This window comes from Macrobrachium rosenbergii, chromosome 10 (genome assembly GCF_040412425.1).
Source record: "Macrobrachium rosenbergii isolate ZJJX-2024 chromosome 10, ASM4041242v1, whole genome shotgun sequence".
NCBI classification, from domain to species: Eukaryota; Metazoa; Arthropoda; class Malacostraca; order Decapoda; family Palaemonidae; genus Macrobrachium; species Macrobrachium rosenbergii.
In genome coordinates, this window is record NC_089750.1 from 44,718,675 (window position 1) to 44,746,218 (window position 27,544).

The following is a 27,544-nucleotide window of genomic DNA, read 5'->3' on the forward strand; positions in this document are numbered from 1 at the left end:
GGCCATGTATATGTATCTATCTATAATAATAATTTCCAAGTTGATCTTGTCCTCCCCGGGGTGAAATTTTCTAGAAAGCTTTATTGCCACGAAAATAGCATTTTTTTTTAAAGAAAGAAATATAAATTTAGCGAAAAATCATCATCATCGTATCCTTTTCCCTCGTCGTCGGGAGGAGATATCTATCTATCTATCTATCTATCTATATGTATATATATATATATATATATATATATATATATATATATATATATATATATATATATACATATATATACATATGTAAATATATATAGATATATACATATATATAGATATATACATATACATATATATATATATATATATATATATATATATATATATATATATATATATATATATATATATATATATATATATATATATATATATATATATATATATATATATATATATATATATATTTCTCCCATGACGAGAAAAAAGGATACGATGATGATTTTTCACTAGATTTTTAATTTATTTCTTTTTTAAATATTGATGTTTTCGTGGCAATAAAACTTTCAAGAAAATTTCATACCCTCTGCTGCAAGAAAGAATCATTGTCGCCTGGCGCCGTAATATCTTCGTGTTTTTCCTGCAGACGTTTTAGAATCCTCTCCGCGCATGCGTACAGCGCCACAACTCAGTAGGTGCACTGACACCAAGGACTTCAGTGGCCATCTCAGGGATCCTCCAGGAAGCCGTCTTGAAGCCTTCAGAGACAGCATGTGAGCAAAGAAGGCGAAGTTTATGGTTAAAATTAACTGGATGACGAAGCAGATCGACTAAAAGAGATTTTCAAGAGGGAAAAGTACATCACGAGAATGGCAGATAGCTTCAGTCTGTAATTGTTTGCTGCTGAAAATATGGACTACTTCGCGGTGCAGTATGAAGTCGAGGTTCCTGCCTTCTGCGATTATTCGGCACCTCTACAGTCGTATTGTCACTTACGGACGCAAGCTCTTCATTCGAAATGAGGAAGGAAATAATCAAGAAGAGAGGAAGACAGTGAAAGGGAGGAACTGAAGAATTTATACGAAATAGAAGGAAGAGAACTTGAGGTGTTTTCTAAGCTGATTGAGAGGGGATTTTGGATGCCCAAAATTACCGCTTGGAGCAGTTCTTCGCTCGAAATAAGAAAGAGAAGGAACAAAAAAGAGAGGACATCGGCGTGGAGGTATACTGAAGAATGCTGACGAAGAAAAAGTAGATAACCTGAGGTGTTAGAAACTGCTTCAAAGATTTTGGATTCACAGAATTACTTTTCGGAGAAGCAAGGAAGAATCGAAGGGATGATCAATATCGTCAGTAAGAGGGAATCTCATAAGTTTATAGAAGACGACTCCTTAAAGCAAAGAAGCTGTTTATGTGCCAGAAAAAGAACTCCAAGTAATGGTTATCGCGATGTTGAAATGATCTAAAACCTTCGGGATTTTCCTTGAAGACATTTTGGAATCCTTCAGTCTCCGGCTCCTGGAAGGACGAGAGAAATGCCATTCGCGCATGCGCCGAGCTTCAAAGTGTCCAAGAACAATCTCCGAGATGCTTCAAATCGTCTGGAAGCCTTCAGAGACAGAAAGTGTCAGATTTGAAAAGCAGGGTAAGAGAAAGCAAAGAGTATTGGTGAGGGGAAGGGTCCGACCCAGAGGCCGCTTCCTTCCTCCAAGGAAGCAGCCTATGGGTCTGACCCTTCCCATGGAAAGGGCCCAAGCCCCTTAAGGATTGGCCCCAAAAGCCTACAAGGCTTGCCAGTCTTTTGAGGGCAGCCTTGAAGGGAAGGGTCCGACCCAGAGGCTGCTTCCTCGGAGGAAGGCAGGTATCCTGTCAGGCTGGGGAAGCGGGCCTGGAGAGGGCCCAAGAACTTCAAGGATGAGGCCCAAAGTCCTCCAAGGATGGCCAGTCTCTTGAGGGCAGCCTTGAAGGGAAGGGTCCGACCCAGAGGCTGCTTCCTCGGAGGAAGGCAGGTATCCTGCCAGGCTGGGGAAGCAGGCCTGGAGAGGGCCCAAGAACTTCAAGGATGAGGCCCAAAGTCCTCCAAGGCTGGCCAGTCTCTTGAGGGCAGCCTTGAAGGGAAGGGTCCAACCCAGAGGCTGCTTCCTCGGAGGAAGTCAGGTATCCTGCCAGGCTGGGGAAGCGGGCCTGGAGAGGGCCCAAGAACTTCAAGGATGAGGCCCAAAGTCCTCCAAGGCTGGCCAGTCTCTTGAGGGCAGCCTTGAAGGGAAGGGTCCGACCCAGAGGCTGCTTCCTCGGAGGAAGGCAGGTATCCTGCCAGGCTGGGGAAGCAGGCCTGGAGAGGCCCAAGAACTTCAAGGATGAGGCCCAAAGTCCTCCAAGGCTGGCCAGTCTCTTGAGGGCAGCCTTGAAGGGAAGGGTCCGACCCAGAGGCTGCTTCCTCGGAGGAAGGCAGGTATCCTGCCAGGCTGGGGAAGCGGGCCTGGAGAGGGCCCAAGAACTTCAAGGATGAGGCCCAAAGTCCTCCAAGGCTGGCCAGTCTCTTGAGGGCAGCCTTGAAGGGAAGGGTCCGACCCAGAGGCTGCTTCCTCGGAGGAAGGCAGGTATCCTGCCAGTCTGGGGAAGCGGGCCTGGAGAGGGCCCAAGAACTTCAAGGATGAGACCCAAAGGCCTCCAAGACTGGCCAGTCTCTTGAGGGCAGCCTTGAAGGGAAGGGTCTGACCCAGAGTCTGCTTCCTCGGGGGAAGGCAGGTATCCTGCCAGGCTGGGGAAGCGGGCCTGGAGAGGGCCCAAGAACTTCAAGGATGAGGCCCAAAGTCCTCCAAGGCTGGCCAGTCTCTTGAGGGCAGCCTTGAAGGGAAGGGTCTGACCCAGAGGCTGCTTCCTCCAAGGAAGGCAGGTATCCTGCCAGGCTGGGGGAAGCGGGCCTGGAGAGGGCCCAAGAACTTCAAGGATGAGACCCAAAGTCCTCCAAGGATGGCCAGTCTCTTGAGGGCAGCCTTGAAGGGAAGGGTCCGACCCAGAGGCTGCTTCCTCGGAGGAAGGCAGGTATCCTGCCAGGCTGGGGAAGCGGGCCTGGAGAGGGCCCAAGAACTCAAGGATGAGGCCCAAAGGCCTCAAGACTGGCCAGTCTCTTAACCCTATCTGGTGCAAGTTGGGTCCGGCAGACCCACCCTACGGGATTTTTTCATTTTTAGATAATTTTATTTAATAATCGTTTTTAGTTGATTCTATGATTACCAAAATATTGTTTTCCCAGAATAAAACCGAAATAACATCATGTCGGACGAAACAATAAAAAACAGAGGCGAAATTATTTGAAAAGAAATGTGTTACACTTCTGCCAGACGTATGACTGAACTACAATATTGCACCAAGCAAATGGCAGAACCTATACCATAAAATCATGATACGAAACTTTCATTTGTGTCTACAAGAGTTTTCAAAAACTTTCTTTTAACAAAGAATATGAAAATTAACAGACTGTTTGATCAAAAGCGGCGCAATCAGATTATCGAAGACTAAACGCTCATCACAGATCTTGCGTGACACAGAGTCAGATGTGGGTCTTTTCTTACGCTGTTTCATAATCGTCTTTTCTCACGCTGTTTCATATCGTCTATGCAGATAAAAAAGAAACTGTAAGTGCTGATTGAGATAAGGTTAATTTATTCGTGTATGTTGCTATAAGTGCTTTCTTTTGTTGAAGCCCATCACTCTTCGGGTAGATGAACTATGAGATCAAAGATTACCCACCATAGGTCTACTAGTCACCAAGCTACGGACTACCTGATCTAGTGTTGTAGTACATATAATCACTAAATAACAACATTGATTGCCTATAAGGCTATCTGTAGGCACTAGGAACTCTACTGAAGTTTAGTGTCAGAAACAATGTATAAATGAACAGTGTACCTGACCTAAGCCCCATTGTACCGCAACAGTGTGAAAAAGTAGGCCTATGCTGTGCTTTCCTGGCGCAGAATATTTAGTATTCAGAACTGTATTTTGAAACTCAGTCCCATGAAACTCATTAGGAAAGCTTATTCAACACAAGAAAATGTCAATGAAACATTAATAAATAACAATGTGTGTAGTCATAGAGTAAATTTTAGTAATTAGCGTGACAGCAGGTGCAATCTTTTGTCTTTGCTATTCAAACAAAATTCATCCAACTTACATTAGTCCTGAAAAGAGGTCATGCTGTAGGTCTGTCTGCTTTATATATATATATATATATATATATATATATATATATATATATATATATATATATATATATATATATATGTATGTGTGTGTGTGTGTGTTTGTTTCAAGAATATTAATGACTAAAGAGCAGACTAGGCCTAGGCTGTGTGAAGACGGTAATATCAATAGTGTCAGACGTATTTCCCTTTCATGACTGTAAATGATAACATGTATATATGTATGTATATATATAATATATATATGTATACGTATATATATATATATATATATATATATATATATATATATATATATATATATATATATATATATATATAAAGCAGATAGACCTAGTGCATGACCTCTTTTCAGGACTAAATGTAAGTTCGAAGAATTTTGTGAGGGAGACATTGCTCGCCTAGCTACCGATGTTTGAAGAGCAAAGACAGAAGATTGCACTTGCTGTCATTCCTTCCAATATCTCAGATTTTGTGGGTGTCGTGTTTTACACTCCTACGCGCCAACATATTGATTGTATCTTGTAAATCCATGTCTGATTTGTGACACTGCAAAAGAAAGGCGAGTCAGTGGCGACAATAGCATAGGTATAGTACAATTCTGCCCATAATGGAGATGAAGCCGCGTAGAAAAACATGAATAAACAATCTGGATAACCAAGGAAAACAACATACATAAAAGCCAAGTGGCCCAGTTAGAGCCTGGTTTTTCCCATGGCCCGCGTATTTACAATCTGTATACACAGTCGTGAGCATACCAGCCAGTAGCCAATCACCAACCAGATCACGTAGCCAATCAGATTCGAGCAATGACGTCATCGACCGCATATTTTAATTAGCTATATTTTGCCGTATATTAGATAACTGTGTGTGAGCAGCAATAACCCATATGAGAAATATTGTTCAAAATGAACTCACTGGTGTATTTTTATGCATTAAAGAGCCCAATAATAAATAAAAAAAATATGAACGCACAGAGTGACGTCATTGCCTTCTTAAAACTAAATAGAAGAGTCCTCATTCCTCCTTTGTGAAAGCAATATTGACATTTTTTCCCCGCTACGTTGTTTCAAGTATGGCGTTTTATGTCGTCAATATAATAAAATCTTCTGTTCGTGTAACTATATTAGTTAAAAGCTGCATTCTGAATAACAATAATAATTATTACACAGGCATTCTTGAAGCACCGAACACGTTTTCCTTAAAGGCTAGCTTTGAGAAAACGGACATATTTAGCAGTAACTGAGCTAAAAATATACACAGTTAATAGGGCCCTTTTTTTAGAATCCATAATGTTAATTAAGTCAGTTGCTGTAGATAAGCTTAATATAATGATGTAACTTGGTTATAAATAGTGCGTGCAATATAAAAACTTGGGTGATGTTGTTTCGTGTAAGCTTTGTGAACAGAATAATGGGCTACTTTCCACCTGTATACAGTATTCTATGAAATGTGGAATTTTCTAGCAGTTTAGACATTTTTATGTTAAAAAATTAGTAAAGTCGATATAAGTTATTAATATTTTAAGGCTTTGTTAAATTTTCCTTCTTTGCTGTTAATTCATAAGGTTTTCTCAATTGCGTCTCATCTGTTTACATTTTTGATCGACGATGACGTCACTGTTCGCTCCCTATCTTAATTTAATTTAACACAATTTTAGTCTCTTTTATGGACACAAATACACAAGAGGGTTAATATTTGAACAATATTTCTCATATGGGTTATTGCTGCTCACACACATTTGTCTAATATACGATAAAATATAGCTAAGTGATATGCTATTCGCATATAGGCTGGATGACGTCATTGCTCGAATCAGATTGGCTACGTGATCTGGTTGGTGATTGGCTACTGGCTGGTATGCTCACGACTGTGTATACAGATTGTAAATACGCGGCCGGGGAGCCAGTGAGATCAGCCTGAGAGTGCTAATAATATATTCCGTATAACTGAAATCTAGTCAAATATTGTTTTGCATGTCGGTGATGACTAATCAAGCAGAAGATAGCAAGCTCATTTTGATTTTGAAATAAAGTTAGGATTTCATGACGATTTAAATTTCTAAAATAAACTTCAAATCTGGACACTACCATAGCAACGCCGCAAGAAGTAGACCTAGTATTATTACTTAGCATGAACATCTGTATAGTAAACGGAAAACCCAAAATAAGCTTTAAATTGTACTGTATAGTGTTTCTTATGTCTTTGGGTAGAGCTTTAGGGAACGAGTAATCACCGGAGTGGAAAAATAACAGGAAACACATTCTGTTGTTTCATCTACGTTTAACAAAGGCAACTAGTAAGCAAAGTAGTCTGTGGTTGCCAGATGTGGCCACATTCAGCACGAGGAACACGTCTCTACTAAACAGAAAAAGACTAGATTCTGGCCATTAGAATAAAGGAAGCATTTTAAGAGTTAAAATCTAAATATCGCTGAGCCATGTCAGTCGATAAACATTTAAGTATAGCTACCATATAAGGAAAGGAAATCTTAGCTATGTTATACATCTCTTGGGTATTTTTTTTTTTTTTTTTTTGCTTTGTATTGTGATTAGTTATGTTTGTGTAACAGTCAACTTTTAATTCCATCACATGGAAAAAAGTAGAATAGGAAATAAATAGTTCATGGTATAGCTTGTATGGCAATACTGAAGGTTGATGCTTACGTTTTCTGTCTTGTCTCCGGAGTGACACAAAGTTACCGTGTATAATTTTTTTTTTATTATAAGTGAAACCCATCAGTTCCATCCTGTCAAGAATTCTTGTTTTTTAGAGAAATACAAGTAGGAATGCCAAATATAATCAACTTTAAGAAAAGTGGGTAAATGTAGGCTAAATGAGACGACAGCACGAAGATATCGCCTATTAGGCTAATGTAATTTCATGACTGGAGACTACAGATGGTGTATATAATACAGGACAGGTGAGATTTGGCGAAATAACATAAAATGTACCTTTTATTGTTTATATTTTTTATGTTTTTTGAAGCATCTATGTAACGCAGGGACCAAGCAGGAGTTTTCGTCTTTTGGAGCTTCTTTAGCTTATTAAATAGATCATGGTGGACTTTGATGAAGACCGGGGTTTTTGGGTTGGGAAAACAAAAATGAGTGAATAGAGACAAAAGCAGACATGGTAAATATTTACAATAACATCATCCATTCTTAAACTTCTGAAGGAGAATATTTTTTGTAAGTCTTGTAGCTATTCTGAGGAATTTGGTGTTCATTTTCATGCTTAACTCATTTCAATTGCTACCACTAATTTTTAATAACGTTGCCCCCAAATCAGAAATTGGGATTTCCGGGCCCTGGGGAAGAATGAAAAAGTGAAAAAAATTATGTATTGATGTACAGTAATCTAAACTAATTTAGGATGTTGGGGCCTACCTGACAGTGGGAGTGAGGCCCCTTCAACCTTTAAGGCCTAATTTCGTGGTAATTTTTTTATCCTTAAAGTATACTTTTATTCCAAAGTTGTGAAGAATTATTTCCGTGTATTTTAATGTGAGTAGTGAACGTTTCAGCCGTTCATTAGAGAAGTGCTATGTAAGAGTTGCAAATGTTAGGCCTAATTCCATAGGTCGCACCTTGCTTAAAGCAAATAAAAGAAACTCCAACAGTCGTACAACTTAACCATACCATCCCTTAACCTGATCTATCCTTGGGCACTGTGTCCTGACCTAGTCGTAGGGTCTTCGCTTCCCTACTTCTTTCGTCTCCCAACGTTGCATCACACATAGTAAAACTTGTGTACAACTATTCTGCAGTATTACTCACGGTAGGAAATGATTAGTTTTAAAGATACTGTATTCCCATATATCTTACAATTATGGGGGACCACAGTAGGAAACCAGGTATCTTAGGGTTACATGCTAACCTAACCTAACCTAGGGTGCCAGTCCTATACCTAGGCTGGGGGCTGGATCTCCCAACCTAACCTAGGAACTGTAAATTGAAAACAAATAATTGGATTGAGACTTAACCTAAGCTCACGTAACTTGACCTAACCTAGGACGCAAAATACCTGCTTTCATCCCCTCCCCCGTGCACCTCACTTAACCTTACCTTACTTAGTTTAGTGCAGAGAGGCTTGTTGGTAGAATTAGAGAGTGGGCAAGGGATAAGTGGTAAAAGTAAAGTAGAAGCCCTGGAAGAAATGAAATCAGAATCACATAACAGCAGGAGGTTAGAAAATGCTGGGAATCTATTGCTGAAATAAACTCAATTTTCTGTTTATGGAGACAAAAATGTTCTCATGAAAACTGCACCATTTTTGTTGAGCTTCACTGTACTGCAAATAGAAGTTACAATATATAGCTGAGAGAAATTATAGTAATACCAGCCTCGTCTGTGGTGGACCATATTGGCATTTCTGTGTTTGCGGCAGGCTCATCTTCCACCCCACCACTACCACAAATACCACAGATAATGGTGGATTGATTAATGGCTGCTTTTGAAGCTGAGCAATCAGCAGAGGATGTCCCTCTCCCTGATACATGTCATCCTGAACCTGTTCTTACAAAGTTTGCATTTTGCTTTAGGGATATTAAGAAAGTTCTTGATAATCTTGATAGCTTGGGTGGAGAAGATCCTGATGATTTCTTCCCATTGTTATTTAAAAAGATTTATAGGGCATTGTCCCCCAATATTAATAGGTTTTATAGATTTGTATGCAGACACTGTCTTTCCTGATGAGTGTAAACTTAGTAATCCAGTGCATGTTCCAAAGAGTGGCATATCTGCTGACTGCAGTTACTACAGGCCAGTTTCGTTCTCCCTGTGCTTTCCCTGTGCTTTTCAAAGTTGCAAAAAAATTCACTTTTAAGCCACTATACAAGTATGTGGAATCCAAAGGATTGTTACTTAATAGTCAGTATGCATATAAGAAGTAGTTAGATACAGTACCTGTGATGATCTTTTATATTTGACATGACGTTTGAAAAGAACCTTGACAAGGGTTTTGAGTGTAGAGTAATACAAATAGATTTTAGTGCTACTTTCGATTTAGTAAACCATAAGACATATATAAGCTTCAGAATATTAGAGCAGATGTATATATTTTAGGATTACTTGCAGATTTTCTTACAGTTAGGAAGCAGTGAGTTGCCGTTGATGGGATCTTTAGCAAACCAAGACCTATCGTGTCTGGTGTTCCACAAGGTTTGGTCAGGTGTTATTTTTATTGTATACAAGGTATGTGATTGTTGGCCTGGCAAACAAAATTGTTCAATATGTCGATGATGCAACACTTGCGGGTGTAGTGAAGTCACCACTTACGAGAAATGAAGCCACTCTTAGTCTCAGTCATAACATGAAGAGGATTAATGTATGATGTAGTTGATGGAGTATGAGGCTGAACTCCAGTGAAACAGATTCAGATTTTCCACCTCATCCTCCCCTTCAAGTGGGTGACAATACTCGGTGTTACTTTTAACTCATCTTACTTTTATGAAACATCCAATGAAAGTGTCTGCAAATGCTACACGAGAGTTAGGTAAGGCTTCATACATTTATAACAGTGATAAAATCAATATAACCTGTTTTAGGTCATCCGTCCTGTATTGGAATAAGTTTCTGCCAGAAACTTATCTCTTTTAGATAAAGCGGTTTGTGATGGTAGGTTTCTGTTCTCTAATATTAGCAGCTATGACTTGGACCATCGACGAACGGTCTCATGTTTAGCAGTTTTAATAAGTTGTATTTTAACAGAGAACTCTCGATATTACAATTGTTCCTTGATCCTCTTTTCCTGCCGAGATTGGCTGAACAGCAGCATTAATATGCAGTAAATGTGCTGCATTATCGAAATTTTCAGTTCCAGAGGTCTTTTATTCCATACAACATTGGACTGCAGAACAATCTCCATGAGGATGTTGAGCAATTAGAATCTCAAAAGCTCATTCAGATATGCAATGCGTTACCCTAAAACAATGACACTTCTTTCTGTATTTCCTATTATCTTATGTAATTTCTTCCAAATAAACACCATATTCTTTGGAAGCTTGAATTTCAAGTCAGTGACCCCTGTAGGCTTCTTCCAGTGGAATAAGGCTTGTCTTTTGAATATCATTATTAATAACATTTATATTTATCTGTTCTATCTTGACCTGCCTTTTGGTCATACCACCTGAAATGATATTTTTATGGTAGGTCTTTTTAAAATCTGTCTAGGTATGAGGATCCTCCAAAAATTGCTTTCAACATTTGACTGTTAGCGATTACATATTGTAATACACTGTTTTGCCAAAAAATTGCTTGTGTCTTTCCTTTGCCAATTTGTTTACTAAAACCCCTTTCAGGCCATTGGTAGCATACTTTGTTACACTTTTAGAACTTTTCAAATGTTTCACATTCTCCATTTTGTATAATTTTTACTTGCATCTTTGGGGAACAATGTTATTCAGTTTTCATGTTTTATCTACTTGCATGTATATATTGTCAGTAAGTGGTCCTTTTATATTATAATTACTTTATCTCATTAATTTAATTGTATTACTGTAAATTTTTGTATTAAGCCACTCGGGCATTTTTCCTGAAGGACTCTGTGAAATTCTCTTCACTAGCCATCTGTTTGTTAGCAAGCGATCTCACCTTTGTTTTTCTTTTCAAGTTATGCAGCTCCAGCCCCGCCTCTTTTAAGAGGTATCGTTTTTGTCCTGTGTGGACGGAGAATGGAATCTGTTTTTCTGAGCCATTGAAGGAGGTTGCATTGGCGGGCTTGAGAGGAATTGCCTTTCTCCTGTTGCTGTGTAATATACTTGATTAAGGATTACCTGCCCCTGTGGAGATTGCAGCTGTGTGGTTCCATTTATCCTTCTATTGGAAGGGTCCTTGCACCATTTCACCTGCACCTCTAGCTCAGTTTATGCCAGAGGAACCTCTCTGATACCTGGTAAGGTACCCCTTTTACCTGTTGAGGCCATAGGTGTGACGTGATCATATCGTTTAGGCTCTACCGCTGCCTGTTGGGCCTATTATCCCAGACTATCAGGGATAACTCCCGACGTGGAGTTTGTTAACTGTTTTTTAGGAGACTGTAGCCACATTGCATTATTTAATGATTAGAGTGTAAATGTTACTATATTCTTTCTTTTTAACCCTCTCCTGCTTTCTGAGGCCCCTTTATAAATACGGATGCGTTGCTGTCTTTGTTTAATGGTGTGATTCTTTTGGTTATTGTTTTGTAAGGGAAATTGTGTTTTTTTTTTATTATATTGTATCATAATTAAGAGTCTCAGATATTATTTCTGTCTGGTGTTTATGTACTGAATATTAAGTGGTTTTTTTGTCAGTGTTTACCCCCTTGAATCCTCTTGCACCCATTGTGGTAGTTGAACATTTCCACCCATTGTGGACTTCGATGCTGTTTAAGCGAATATTGAAAGTGATATTGACAGTATAAAGTGTATATATATATTATATATATTTATTATATATAGCCTATATATATGTATTATATATATTATATATATTATATATATATATTATATATATATATATATATATATTATATATATATATATATATATATATATATATATATATATATATATATATATATATATATATATATATATTATACATATATTATATATATAATATATGTATAATATATATATATATATATAATACACATATATATATATATATATATATATATATATATATATATATATATATATATATATATATATATATACTTCAGCTCCTGAAGCATTTCTGGAGAATCCTGTACGGTCCCACGTGGACATACACGATTGTCCATCTTACCTGGCTGCCCAAACTCATACTCTGTGGGCATCCACTCCTCACAGAGAACATCTCTTGACACGCATGCCGGGCACGCGTGTGTAAGAAACGCAGCTGACGGCATACACTCTTCAATATATACTATCGTCCATATTCATGTCACGTCAAATGTATCTTTCCTACTGGAAGCAATGCGTCAGCTTTCCAGCAGTATTTATCAGAACTCTGTCTGTAACTTGTATATAGAATTATGCACCATTTTCCTCTCTCAAACAAACACAGTTGAATGTATGTTAATCTCTGTTTTGTTCTCCTTGTGTCAGGCACTACGTTACCACTCGCAAGAGCTCTTGACCTGTTTATTTGTTGTCTTAAATAAATTAGTAAGTTCGTAGATGCAACCTCTTACTCATGCCTTCGTTACAATCCAGTGGGCGCGTCCAAAGGCTTCAGAGCCTGGAGATCGTCCTGAAGCCTTCGGAAGACCCAGAAGCCTCCGGAATTCATCTCCAAGAATGTGGGCTTATTCATCTTATATATATATATATATATATATATATATATATATATATATATATATATATATATATATATATGTGTGTGTGTGTGTGTGTGTGTGTGTGTATGTATATATATATATATATGGATATATATATAATACATATAAATACATACATACATACATAACATACTCACACACACATTGTATATATATATCCAATAAAAGGACCCATTAAAAATGCCAAAAAGTAGAATGTTAATGCTATAATTGTGGAGAACAACGGTCTCCTTCTACTGGCAGGTAATGAATGAGAAAAGAGTTACAGAAACGCGGTGTTTATACCAAGAGTTCCAGAGGTCAGCTGTTACGTCACTCCAGTTGACAGCTTTGTAACCTTCTTAATCACTGGCTGGAGGAAGATTTTATCTATATCTGAGTCCCAAGCTCTTTTGAGAGGTTCATCCTATTTCATTGTTTAATCAGTGCTGATTCTACCCTCTGGCTTTTGAACCGACAGTTGCTGCTATAAATTGTGTGACAAATTCCAGCTTATTCTGTTATTATGGTTATTTATGTGGTTAAAAATAGCTGGCTATACCTTAGTGAATGTTTATGTAGTATTAATTTCTGGGGAAGTAATTTACCAGTAAACCCGAGGCAGGATTGGTCACAGTTGAGGCAAGGGATTTTGTATACTCCTGTGTCTTTGGGGACTGGCTTTTGTTGGACGTTAACCAGGGAATTGGCTAAGGTATTTGGGTAGGTAAAAACAAAAGGGTTAGTTTCCAAGTGTCTGTGTCAACGTCCTAATCCTGCCCAGGTGTGGGATTTTGATTTTATTGTTGGGCGTCTCTCTGTACCCTTCCACTCACGAAGAGACCTCTCTGGTGTAGCGTTAAAGATCTGCCCTGTTGCCAGTTTAACAAAACAACAACTTGACACGTGTGTGACAGATTTTTTTAATGTCTTTGAGACAAACCCTGAGGCTGTAATTATGGGATTATAGGGGTTGTATTTCGTTTCCAGGTATTTTAATCTTCCTATTCCACCCTGCTTAGGATTTGTCTTCAGTCCATTTCTTCTCCACAGCCTATGAAAGATAACATATTTTTCCTATTTTTTTTATGAAGGAATTCACTGCAGCCATTAAAAGATATTCTTTCTTTTAATTCCTCTTTTCTCAAGTCCAGAGTCGGAATTTCCTTTCTTTCATAAAAGGACAGAACTGTCCTTCTAATGACGCATATATCAAAATCATCCAAAGCAGTAACGGTTGCAGGTCGAGATTTTTTCGGTGACGAAAATACAGGCTGTTCATGCTCAGTCTGCCCACTATTCATCATTTAATTTGCTGCAGACTCTTTTAACTGTACTCTCGCTGAAACCTGCTCAGCAGCTGTCCGATTAGTCCAGTTTCCTTTTTCAGGAAATCCGGGGTAAAGATTACAGCTACTTAAAGATTAGCTCAACTTCCTTTTCCAGGAAATCTGGGGAACAAATCCGTAGGGCTCTTAAGAATAAATTGCTGACTACTCCAATCTTGATAGAAATGTCATGATAACTAAAATAGTGAATGTATGAAAGTGAAAATGTTGGTTGTCTCTGTATGGCAAATTTGTATTATGTCATGTCTCTGATTATTAAAACATCAGGAAAAGGAATTTTATTGTCTGTTTCCCATTCAACTTTAAATGTGATGCTGGGCACTAATGCGTTTAATGAAAGAAATTTGTTGAAATTGCCCTACCTATTATCCCAAAATGTTAGGATATCATCTACATATCTCATCCACTGCATGTCTTTAGGTTTTATTGCATTTATTATTATAGTTTCAAAATGGTCCATGTTGGCTAAAGCAGAACTTGAAGGGCTTCAGAGCTTGGGGATAATCTTGGAGCGTTTGAGAGCCCTATAGGAGCCTCTGGAATTCGTCTCCAAGAACGTGGGCTTCCCCCAAAGAAATCTTCGAAGCCTTTCGTCTCTGATTTCTTCTCCATAAAACCCTGTTCTTAAGTATTGTGCAAGAAATCCAAAGGCTACAGAGCCTGTGGATTGCCGTGAAGCCTTCAGAATTTCCAAATTCCCTACTGCCACCCCTGGGAGGACAAGAAAGACCCGGACAAGATCCACTTGGAAATTATTATTGTAGATGTGTATGTGTGTATATATATGTATGTAAATATATATATACTGTATATATATGTATATATATTTATATATAAATATATATAATATATATATATGTGTGTGTATGTATATATATTTATATATAAATATATATATATATATATATGTGTGTGTATATATATATATATATATATATATATATATATATATATATATATATATATATATATATATATATATATATATAATGTACCCCAAAGATAGAAGCGCATATTAATAGACTGAATAGCCCTTGGTGGAAAGATTTGTCTCCCAAATGATAGATGAGCCTCTTTGAAGTTCTCCGTAGTGGGGGTGATACCGTCAGTGCACCTCATGTGGTGCACTGTAGGCATTACTTAACGTTCTCTGCAGCGCCCCTTCGGCCTCTAGCTGCAACCTTTTCATTCCTTTTATTGTACCTCCGTTCATATTCTCTTTCACAAACCTTTTTACTTTCAATTTCCATTTCAGCGGTGAATGACCTCATAGGTCCCAGCGCTTGGCCTTTGGCCTAAATCCATATTCTATTCTATTCTTTTCCTCTTCGGAGTCAGGGGCAGTCAAGATTTTCACTCCCATGGGATATCAGGAACAGATAAAGCATTCTCAACGCTCTTTTTGGTGTGAAAAGCGAATGGTCGTGGGATCTGGTGCATACAGTCCTATATTTACAATATATATATATATATATATATATATATATATATATATATATATATATATATATATATATATATATTAATCTGTATATATATATATATATATATATTTGCTTTATATATATAAACAGCGCAGAGAATGCTGTATATATATATATTAATCTGTTTTTGTTTTTGCACAATATCGGTATAGGGTTTGGGACTATAAACACCAGATCCCCCGACCATTTGCTTTACATACCGAAAACAGCGCAGAGAATGCTGTTGTCTATTCCCGGAATCCCAAGAGAGTGAAAATAATTAATCTGTTTTTGTTTTTGCAATATCGGTATAGGGTATGGGACTATAAACACCAGATCCCCCGACCATTTGCTTTACATACCGAAAACAGCGCAGAGAATGCTGTTGTCTATTCCCGGAATCCCAAGAGAGTGAAAATCTTGGCTGCCATTAAAGAGGCTCATCTTCCGTTTAGGGGATATATCTTTACACCAAGGGCTATTCAGTCCTTTATTAGGTACTACTTACTACCACTGTGGTATCAGTTCTCAATAAGTAGATTGCTACTTACTGACCTCATGAGAAAGAGGCTTACCCACCATTTGCAGGACATTTTCTTCCACTAAGGTGTTCACATCCAGCATCTATAGGCTTCTATCCTTAGGCATATTGTTCATTAGAATCTCAAGTCTATGCCAGTCAGGCAGAATTGCCCAGGTAGCACCGCTACTACCACTACAGCAGCTGTAAATTTCAACTGACAGACCTTCATGTCTGAGTATGGCAGTGATCATTGTGCTTTGTTTTTCCTGGAGCTGCTTCCTGTTAGGGGAAACTGGTTAATGCTGGAAAGATATAAATGAAATCTGATTACATTCACCAGTTATGTATAAATATAACATTCAGCGCATGCAATGAACTTGTAACGTCTCGGTTGCCAGATATTATGAATGGATTTTCACGGAAAGTTTAATCCAAATGGAAGCAGTCCTTGTTACAATTTTTAAATTTTACTTTAACTGATCTAAGAGCTCCAGTGTTGATAATCGAAGTAACTTTTATTTCAGTTGCTTATAAGTTATGCTTTGTTTGTCTCTAAAGGATATAGAATAGTTTCGTTTTGTCTCATCGATGGTTCATTTTATGACGCGTGTTGATAAATATTTCATTTGCTCTATGCCCTCATAGATGTTGAGACGAGCTACACCAAAAATATGTTGCATATAATCCATTCGTTGTAAATCTAGTTTTTCTGCCACTCTTTGAGATAATAATCAGGAACTTTGGTTGTTGGAAGTTTTGTTTTTGGACAGAAGTAGTTCAATAGATTTCAATTCCTTTTTCAAACTCACAATATCGTGCGTGTTAATTTCTGGACTAAAGCAAAGCATATTACCAATTTAATACTTTTTTATAGATTTTTTTAATTTGTCGTCGTTACCTAATTGAGTGTTGTGCAGACAAATCTGTTTTACATGCAGGTAAGTAAGTTTAGTTTTGGAGGTGTACTTGTTAATGTTTTTTCTAGTGCCAGGTAGCTGATGCTTTTGGTAAGCCTCGAGTTGTCTAACGTGATGTTCCATAGAGAGAGCTCTGGGTAATTTCTAATTTAGAGTGTTTGCTAACAACATTTGTATTTGACTTGAAAATAGAAAAGTACAGGATGCGTATGATGTAACTCTCGTTAATGCTTCTCTTTCTGTTGTTGGTATATGATGTTACTGTCAGTCATTGCATACATAAAGTAGACTAGTAATTGGCGAAGTCACGGGGTATCCACACATTTACTTCACATTGATGCTAATTAACAAAATTACTTTGATCATGCAGCAAATACGGCACTTGGTTTTACCTTAAACTTTTGTAGTTTGCAGCACTTACAATTTTAGGATAACCACAAGCTTTATATCTTTAATGCAGCCATTGTTGAAATACTTTATATCAGCAGCATCATGGGACCTTTTATCTCGAAGTGGTTTTCTTCTTCATAATAGCGGTCTTTTGACATACTTTTGTTAGAATTTTGTTTTGTTGTTTTACATAGCTCATTTTAATCATTTACACAATGTCTGAACCCTTATTTTTATGCACCTTAGTCGTCGCTGGGTCGATGCAATCACTTTATCGATCTCACATAATTATTGCCACCTGGGAGCCATCATCTTACGTTTCCTCTATTGTAAATCTATGTGACTCTTCCTAAGTGTTAGGTGTTAATGCCCGGATGGTTACGAGAGAATTCCCGGTATTTTAAATGCCATGAAACTATGCCGCAGTTTATTGAGGTGGTTAATTTTGGGTTGGGGAGTGGGCCTAATCAGTCCTATGTGAATCCTTTCTTCGACTTTCATATTCTATTGTCTGTGATTGATTATTCAAATTGCTTACTTTTCCTTTTATAAACATTGTAAAAAAATTATATTTCTCTCTCTCTCTCTCTCTCTCTCTCTCTCTCTCTCTCTCTCTCTCTCTCTCTCTCTCTCTCTCTCTCTCTCTCTCTGCGTCAAAGACCTGCCTATTTATGTTTCGAATTTACACGATTATAAAGGTTCCATTTAATGTGCTCACTGTTTTCTTGAGTGCATTTTATTTTCTCTCTGATTGTCATGCCGTCATGATGAGAACAGATGAAGTAATGTGTTGCGAAAGACGTGGACGCTGTTATTTTTATTATTATTTGTAAGCTGCATCATCACTATGGTTAGGTCTATTATTATTTAATTACTATATTCTTTTTCACCAGATCCTCATGAGATTTGGTAAGAAAGTATACTAAAGTCTCCTGGTAATTTCATCCAAATGATTATGATCAAATGACAGAAATCGTAAAAAAAATGACACGCTATCATTCAATATGATTACGAACTAAACAGCAATATATAGTTCACATGCCTACTATAACTTCCGGCCATATGCCACCTCAAAGCCCGGGGACATCTCTGCCCAAATGACGAATTGTGAAACATTTAGCAATTCTATTTCTTACAAGTTTTTCGAGGAATGCTAGACGTTTGCATTCGCGGCGAGTTAAAAACAACATCAGGTAGTGATCTTGAACAGTTCTGAAAGCAATTCCCTAAATCGTAAATAACTGAATAAGGAATTGGAATTGGAGTATAAAATGTAGGCCAAAGGCCAAGCGCTGGGACCTACGAGGTCATTCAGCTCTGAAAATAATGTTGAAACAGTTATTAGGAGAGGGTAGAAAGTAAAATGGAAGAAAGAGGATGCTAACGGAGGTATAGTAAAAGGAATGGAAGGGGTTGCAGCTAGAGGCCGAAGGGACGCTGCAGAGAACCTAAGTAATGCCTGCAGTGCATCGCGTGAGATTCACTGACAGCACTATCCCTTACGGGGAAAATGAGACAAGGGCTTCATAGATAAGTAAGAATTCTTCCGGTTTGAGTAAAGATGTCAAATTCTTCCATTTAGGAATAATGACTTCTGACACTAATATTCTCTGGCATAGTGAAGTTTACTTATTATCATGGACAATTAGTCGATAGGCAAGTATCTAATTATTGCCTTATACATAATGTGCACCCTTGTTAGAACATTTCGAACAACTGACGTTGCCTAGGAAGCCTTTCACAGAATAGAAATTGAGGTGGGGAGAGCAGACTAATCATCAGATGTATTCCGTTACCCATTTCAGTATAAATGTGATAGAGTCACCACACCCAGTTTGCCTTTGCAACCCCTCACCCTCAGAACTTCAACAGCGGTTCGAGAAACTTGCCTGCATGGCTAAGGCGTCCGCACTCCACCGCACACTAGAAGAAACTGACACACGGAATCCTAATGAGCTGTAGTTTAGGGCTTTGGTCACGATACCATTTGTCACTTTTTTTAAGTATTCACCCGAGACGTCAGATGGCTATTGACAGTATCATATTGTGGAATTTATATCTCTTTAGTGCCAATTTTTCTCTTTATTCCTTAACATAAATATCCACAGTGGTATTTTCTCTGTAACTTTGCCATCTAGAGTGTACCGAAGTATGTTTTATAATGTTCACTATACATGGTTTTTTTCCTTCGTGATTATTTTCGTTAGATTCTCATTGTGTTTCTTAGAGAAAGTGACTAAATGGCTCTTGTACATGTATGACATTATAATATATAGATCGCGTTACAGTGTCGCGTCTTTCAAATGAAAATGATCCCACATTGTTATTTTCTCAAACACATAACTAAAATAGAGTTTTCATCTACATTCGATAACTTCATACAGAAGTAATTTAGTGAATAAAAAGCAAATATAACAATCCGAAATGAATATCGAGACGATTTGATCGTAAGATTTTACAAGTTTGTGTATAAACACACAAAATATGCGGATCAATGACTATAAGATTTATGCAGTTTTCATTTTTAAGAAATTACTTCTATTTTTAGGAGGAGGTTAGACTTAACCACGCTGTGATGGTAATTTAAAGACCATTAACATTTTATTGTTCTCATGCATAATTTTTCTTTCCTTTGAAATCTACCGTCATCAGGTGGATAACCCTAATCTCTCTCTCTCTCTCTCTCTCTCTCTCTCTCTCTCTCTCTCTCCTCTCTCTCTCTCTCTCTCTCTCTCTCCTGGATCCTTTATCGGAAAGTGACTTTAATTAATTTTGTAGGTTCTTGAATATTATGTTGATGAATGGTAACGAGCGGTTGATCAAGTAAATTTTTTTAATACCCATTAGTGGTGTCTAGGGACATATTTAATGGCAAAGTATTTATTTGTGGTTTAGAGCATTTAAAAAATATGTCACATATATAAAGATATATTACATATATAAACGCATATATATTGCTCATAATCACTCTTGCCCACGATTTTTTACACGAAACACCACAGAGAAGAAATGAAACACAGTTGACCTGTCATTATTGAGGGTAGAACCCCCATCCCCCCAACAAAAATCTGTTACGTGGTAATGCTTGGTTTCTTACCGTTGATATGTTCGTACGTAGTTTCCCGCCACCAAATGTATTTTTAATTTCTACCACTTTGCCCCAGTCCTCTGAAGATGGCTTAGCAAAGAAGCCGACACCGTTCAGGATCTACAATCGTGTTTCATTTCTTCCCTGTGTTGTTGGATATATATATATATATATATATATATATATATATATATATATATATATATATATATATATATATATATGTATATATATGTGTGTGTGTGTATATGTGAGTGTACTTATGCACATCGCTTCTTACTTCAGTACTTGCAATTATGCTAATGCGTGAAATATTTTGTTTCTCTGGTCATCTTATTGAGTAACTGCTCCACCTTCCTTTTTCGCACACACATTGCAGATGTTTATGGTTTAAGTATAGTTATTACTGGCAGAATGGTTTTGTGGTTTTAGTAATTGTTCAGGGTGCTCTCTCTTTCTATCTCTTTCTCTCTTTCTCTCTCTAATACATACTCATATAACTAAATAACGATACACCATATGATCTTGAAAAATTATACCTGACAATTGAAATTAAAACTAATTTTTAAAAAAATGATGTTGCAGATTTCTTTCACGTCCATAGTAAGCAAATGACTGAGGTCGCCGCAAGTTTGAGAGTTATTCGACGGAAAAATTGATTATGTTGTCTCTTGAAGATGCCTTTCCCTCACCCACCCAAAGAGTGGTTAGAAGCCGACCCATGAGGTCCCGCAGCCAGTCTTGGCTTGGAGCTTTTACTTTCGCGTGAACGAAAGCAGTCCATTAACAATGGCATTTATTCTGAAATAATATACATAGATATTCCAAGTTGTTGCTTTTGAGGAAATTTTCAGAGCTGCAAGTGGATACGTTAAAAAGTTTATCATATTTACGCCATAGGGTTATACCTATCTACGTGCATTTGGAAAATTATGGCTATTTCTGTAGTCATATGAAACGGAAAGATTTCTATAGGAAAAAGTACTGTTAAGTAAACAATATGCATTTACCAGTTCCATTTGAATTATTTTGTGGGCTGTTATGAAGCATGTAAACCAACAAGAAACCGTATCTATATATGTGTGCGTGTGACAGCAGAATATCTCTAGATCTGAAACATTACATGATGAAACTTAAGGTAATCAATAGTTCGCTTAGAGGTTCAACTTTGAGAGAATTCTGCTCAAGAGTTGAGATGATGTCCACGTCAACGAGTCGTCAACTCTTGAGTCGATTTTTTAGAGGTTCATATGGGACAGCTTACCTAACATCTTTGGGTAGTGCCGTCAGTTTTACCTCATGTGGTGCACTGTAGGCATTACCAACGCGTGTTTGCAGTGTCCCTTCGGTTCCACGCTTCACTCTCTTTGTGGCCATTTACTTGACTTCGTTTCCCGCTTCCTTTCTTTAATATTGCTGTCCAACCTCGCTAATATCTACTTAGTGCAGCTGCGCTGTCTTCACCCTGGTCCATCTTTAGAGCCTTGGACTTCATATTCTTTATTTTCTGGATCTCATTATCTTGCTGTTTAACCAACTCCCTCTTTGCACTGATTTGAGAGCTCATTGGCCGAAAGTGCCCTAGTGCTTAGCTTGACAGCCTAAATTTCATAGACTCAGTAGCCCAACATCTACTGAGTTTTATCACATTCTGTTTACTACTTTTAGAGATGATCTGCCGACACAGCATGCACAGGCGAAATTATAGCGCCCTTCCAACTTCGACGGCGAAATAATGAAAGAACAAATCATTAGCAGAAAACTGGTACACGTAATGCTGCGATTACGTTTCTCTTTCGGTCAGCAGCAGGTAGAGGACGCGCCGGGGAAAATTTGTGATAGTTTCTGGTCGTTAAGTATGTGGTCTAAGCGGCGGGATAGCGGGAAAACAGGTTTGTTTCGGATTCCTAAAATTTCTCCAGTAATTGCGAGAAACCTGTTGTTAGTGTGTATCATGTCGGGTTTGATAAAACTGTTTATATGTGCACTAAATTGTGATGGAAAAATATTGATATCCGTCCATTCGCTGTAGCCAGTCGGGGAACTTATTACCAATGTTATTATTTATTGTACAGTGATTGTTTATTGAGTCATTGGTAAACGTGCGTTTGGCGAATGAGAAAAGATTAAATTTTGACAACCACGGAGACATGATCTGAGAATTTTGTAATGAGGAGACGATTCATGCTTTGAGAGTGGACACGCAAAAAAGACATATTAATAATGTACTTAATACTCGGTTACCTGACAGATTTTGATGCTGCTTCCCTTTAAATTGTTACAGAAATGGGATCAGACTCATATACGCTCACTTACCTGATTTATTTATATATATATATATATATATATATATATATATATATATATATATATATATATATATATATATATATACACATACACACAGATTATATACATAAAAGTAATCGTATGTAAGTCTGATCCTGTTTCCTTTACACTTAAAGGGAAGCAACACCAAAATCTTTCTGGTAATCGAGTATTAAGTAATTAATGTCTTTTTCGCGTGTCCACTCTCAAAACGAAACGTTTCCACATGAAATTTTCAAGTCACAAGTCTCCGCGGTCGTTAAAAATTTAATTCATATATATATATATATATATATATATATATATATATATATATATATATATATATATTATTTATATAAGTATATATGTATATACACAAGATGTTGAATCGTGGATGAACCATGTGCAGAAAACTTTCACAACAGCTACTTCATTCAGCTAGGCAGGAGGCTCATAAGCAGGGCATCAAATCCCTTTACACTCACTGCACTATTCACCACTAGCCCGTAGCCACTCTTGCTTCCCGGATGTTTAGCCCTCCTTTCAAAAACCTGTGTATGTCGTCCTTGAGTCCTTCCTGCCAACGCCTCGGAATACACACTCCTTTTACCAATCTGTTATCCCTCATTTTTCCACATGACCGAACCCAGTGCCTGGCTTTTGGCCTAAAAACCATACTCAAGCCATCGATCCACATGACCGAAGCACCACCTCTACCTATTTCTTCATTCCCCACCTTTTCATTTATTTTGTCTTCACTTAACATTCGTAAACAGGTCTTCTTTACTGCTTAGTATGATTTCTTCTATTATTTAACTTTTTGTTCATTGTATTCGTTAATACTTTTGCGTTATTTTTTACTTAGGTGTGTCTTTTTCGATACTGGGCTTCTTTCCCCAATGGGTCCCTTGAGCTTGTAAACTTTTGCTTTTCCAAATATGATTGCAGCTTTGTTTCGATAAAAATGATTGCTGCCTTAGTGTATTTCCTTTATTTTTCTGATAAATGCTCTCTCAGATGGACGTAGTCTTGATATTTGTCCTATAGTCCAGACATCTGCTTTGCGCCCAGGAATGGGATACACAGTGCTTATGTGCTTCATTATGTTTAAACGATACAAAATACAATGCAACTATAAATACAAAGAAAACGTTTAGCCACCATTCCAACGAATGTCAAGCAACAACCATGCCAGTCAGTCAGCAGCAACTTTTTTTTTTTTATAATTCACATTCAGTATCTAGACTTCATTCCATGAAAGAAAATTGGCTCAGCATAGTCTTATTCATTCCCAACATGACTTTTGTAGACACCTATTCAAGATTTTTTTCATCACACACTCTGTTACCTTCGTTGTACACCTTGCTACTTTCCTGGCAGTGAGGAAGGTTAATGAACAAAGGGATCTTAGAAGAAAAAATGGAACTAGAAAGTCTTTGCTTAATGTAAAGGGAAGAAGAATGGTAAATGGTGCAGGGGTAGAATGAATTCATTTAAGAATGCTCTTGCAAGTTCTGGTGATAATATAAGGTGGCAGTTAAAAGGTTGGATAATCAAGTTACAGAAATTGATGTAATTACAAACACAAGATGCCCTCTGTAAGCTTTCCGGGTAAGGGAAAAAGGGTCCAAAGTAAGAGTGAAGGAAACTTGCAGGTGCTGGTAAGAGCTTTAAAGTGTATGTAGAAGGAGAAAGACAAAACTGGAAGTTAAGGAGATTGAGACAATGAGGGTCAGCGAAGGTTAGGACGGTAAAGAAATGTGCGGACAAGAGAAGAATACAAGTGCCTGATTCCTGTAGGGATTTGGTAGATTGAGAGAGTAATTGTGTCAGAGAACAGGTGAAGTATGGAATGCCTCTGTATTACTGCAAAACTCTTGGAAAAGAGGTGAACTGTCTATGGACACAAAAGTTGGATTGCATGAAGAGCTTGTTGAGCAAATCTCTACTATAGAAAAAAAAAATCGACTTTAACTACAAACGAGGAGAAACGTAGATGCAATCAAGATGAGTAATTTGCGTAGTATATGTGGAGTTTGAAGTAATGGAAGTGAAAATATACAGTATATACAAATAGAAAGGTTGTGGGAAAAGAAGTTAGCTTGAGTGAAAAGATCTTTGGGAATTTTTCTGCATCTTTGATTCATCATTGTTGAAAGTGATGGCAGTTTTTTTTTGTAACCACCCCTTATTAGGGAAAATGGCGTACTTTACACACACACACACACACACACACACACACACACACACACACACACATATATATATATATATATATATATATATATATATATATATATATATATATGTGTGTGTGTGTGTGTGTGTGTGTGTGTGTGTGTGTGTGTGTGTGTGCGTAAAACACCTGAAGAAAAATTGTTTGCTTAGTAGAGATAATTATTCTCTTTTAACAATTAACGTGGAGGCAAAATTCTTGAGACACCTTGATACGTAATTTAAATAATGCAGATAAAAGGAAGGAGTAACGAGTACGATGAGAGAATTTAGCTCTGGCCACCTAAATGATGGTGTGAAGTTGTAATAGATGTTTATTTTTAAGGGACTGCTTTTGAATGGTCATGCTTTGGTTAACCGGGCGATTTCCATCGCGTCCACCTGTCAGAGATTCCTCCCCTACGGGTGCGTTAGCATTTTCTCTTCATATTTCATTGTTTTACAGTAAGCTGGTCTTTATAGCTTTTTGTAAATGACTTTTACATTCAGAAACATTGGTAACGATCATTCAGTATTTTCCGAATTAGGTAAATTTTCCACATTTTCGTTATACAAATATACAGTATTTTGGGATCTCGGAAACATGCATATCTCTCCCGCCACACAAGATAGGCAATCCTTGAACATTTTTATCTTATCATAGACCTACAAAAAGGAGGTTAACAGCAATTGTAGTAGTCTTTCATTTGCTCGTCCTTAGTTCTACAGAAGTCCTACTGATTTTATTTAGGCAAGTGTTTCTAGCTATAATTTCATGCTTCTTCTTATGATTATTTTATAGGTATTTTGGGGCCGAAAGCATCAAACCTATTGCTTTCATGAATGCTGTATGTTTGACTATTTTTATGAGTTGCTTTGATTATTAGGAACTAGTCCTTAATTAAACAGCTGTATATTATGATGCCAAGAGGAATGCTATTTACTTCACTCTCAGCTTTGTTCAGAATTGTTTAATTTTTGTACTTGTAATAGTAGTGGAAGAGGCGTCTTTGCATCCTACCTCAGAAACAAAGCTTGCTAAAACGGTAATTTATTTGAGAACTGTTTGATTGTTCTCCATTTCATCGGTCAGGTTGTTTTAGTTGTCAAGGTCTCCGTCGTTGTCGTAGTCTGGAATTTACACTACTGTTTGCTGTAAAGATAAATGACTTAGAAGTGATTATGGGAAAACTCTTTATGAAAGCTTATGAGTTTCGGTAACAGCGTCATAGAAGGCGTTAATGAGACCGAGCCTTTAAAGAACTTAACGTCATTCCCATTATCCAAATGAAGATTATCACCGCCATTACCACTACCACAAGCAGCCATCGCTCCTCTATTTGTCGTTCTGTCTTCAAAGTCCTTTTAACTTCATTACGACGTCTTGCGGCCTCATTACTCATTTTTCGGAGGCCACGATCTATTTGTAATGAGACCAACGTGTTCTTTAAAATGAGTAAAAACGGTCGTGGGATATAAATGAATAACCTATATTAAAAGAAGAAAACTTTACATGTTGCTTAGAAATTTTATGCGATTTGATACCTGCTTCATGTTGTTTGTCCTATTGTTAGAGGTATTGACTAACGTGTCTCTTATGTCACTCGTACAGACTGTTAAATCCTTATTTTGCAAGTCAAGGTCCTATCTGTTTTATTAGGTAGAATGTTTATTTGTCGTCAGAGAGCATTCACTTACAATGATTTTTTTTTCGTAAATTAGACGAAAATGTTATTTGGGATAAATTGGCGTTCTGAATCTAATGACGATTTTCGTTTACTGGTGGAATGGCTTTACGATTGCTTTAGATACGCATCGTATCACTGAATGTCCAGACCTTGTTATCACGGACATAATTACATAAAAGAAATAGCGAAATGAAACTGTAATTTATATATGCACTTGGACATTTCGATCAAGCGTTGTCCATCTCATCATTTATAGTAACACTTAATCATCGAAAGTGCATGAAAGTTGATAACATTCAGAGTTGATAAATGAGAGTGAAGCGTTTCCTGCGGTGTTGTGTATGGCGAAAGGTACAATTTGTTCTAGATTAACATTACTGGATTTTCCTCGCCAGTTTCATATTTGTCTCCGATGATCAAGTGGACCACGAACTCCATTCGTCCATCTTATCCGTAGGGGGAGAGTGCCGTCAGTGTACTTCAAACGGTGCACTGTTCTTTCCAGCATCCCTTCGGCCCCTAGCTGCAACCTCTTTCGTTCCTTTTACTGTACCTCCTTTCATTTTCTCTTTCTTCCACCTTACTTTCCACCCTCTTCTAACAGTTGATTCATAGTGCAACTACGAGGTTTTCCTCCTGTTACACCTTTCAAACCTGTTACTGTCAATTTCCGTTTCAGCGCTGAATGACCTCATAGGTCCCAGTGCTTGGCCTTTGGCCTGAATTCTATATTCAATTCAATTCCATTCGTCCATCGATCGAAGGTATTGGCGATAAGTCTATGACAATTTAAGTTATAGGTTTCCACGTTTAGTGTATCGTTTCATTTTTCGCAAGAGGGAACGAACCTCGAGAGATACAAGTGGTACTTTTAGAAAAAGGTGTGAAATTGTGAATAAACTTATTCAAAGCAGGATACACCATTTTCGACTGCCATTCGCTCTCTCTTACAGCTGGCCTCACCTTTGTAGGAACTCTCATTCGGGAACTTTACATTTACAGATCAGTTTTGATGGAAGGTTTCGTTCATGTTTAGGAACTTCAGTTATCTTATGTAGGGGGAATATACTTGACTCACAGTTCCTGGGACGAAATCCAATAAAATTTTTAAGGATGTAATTTTAATCTG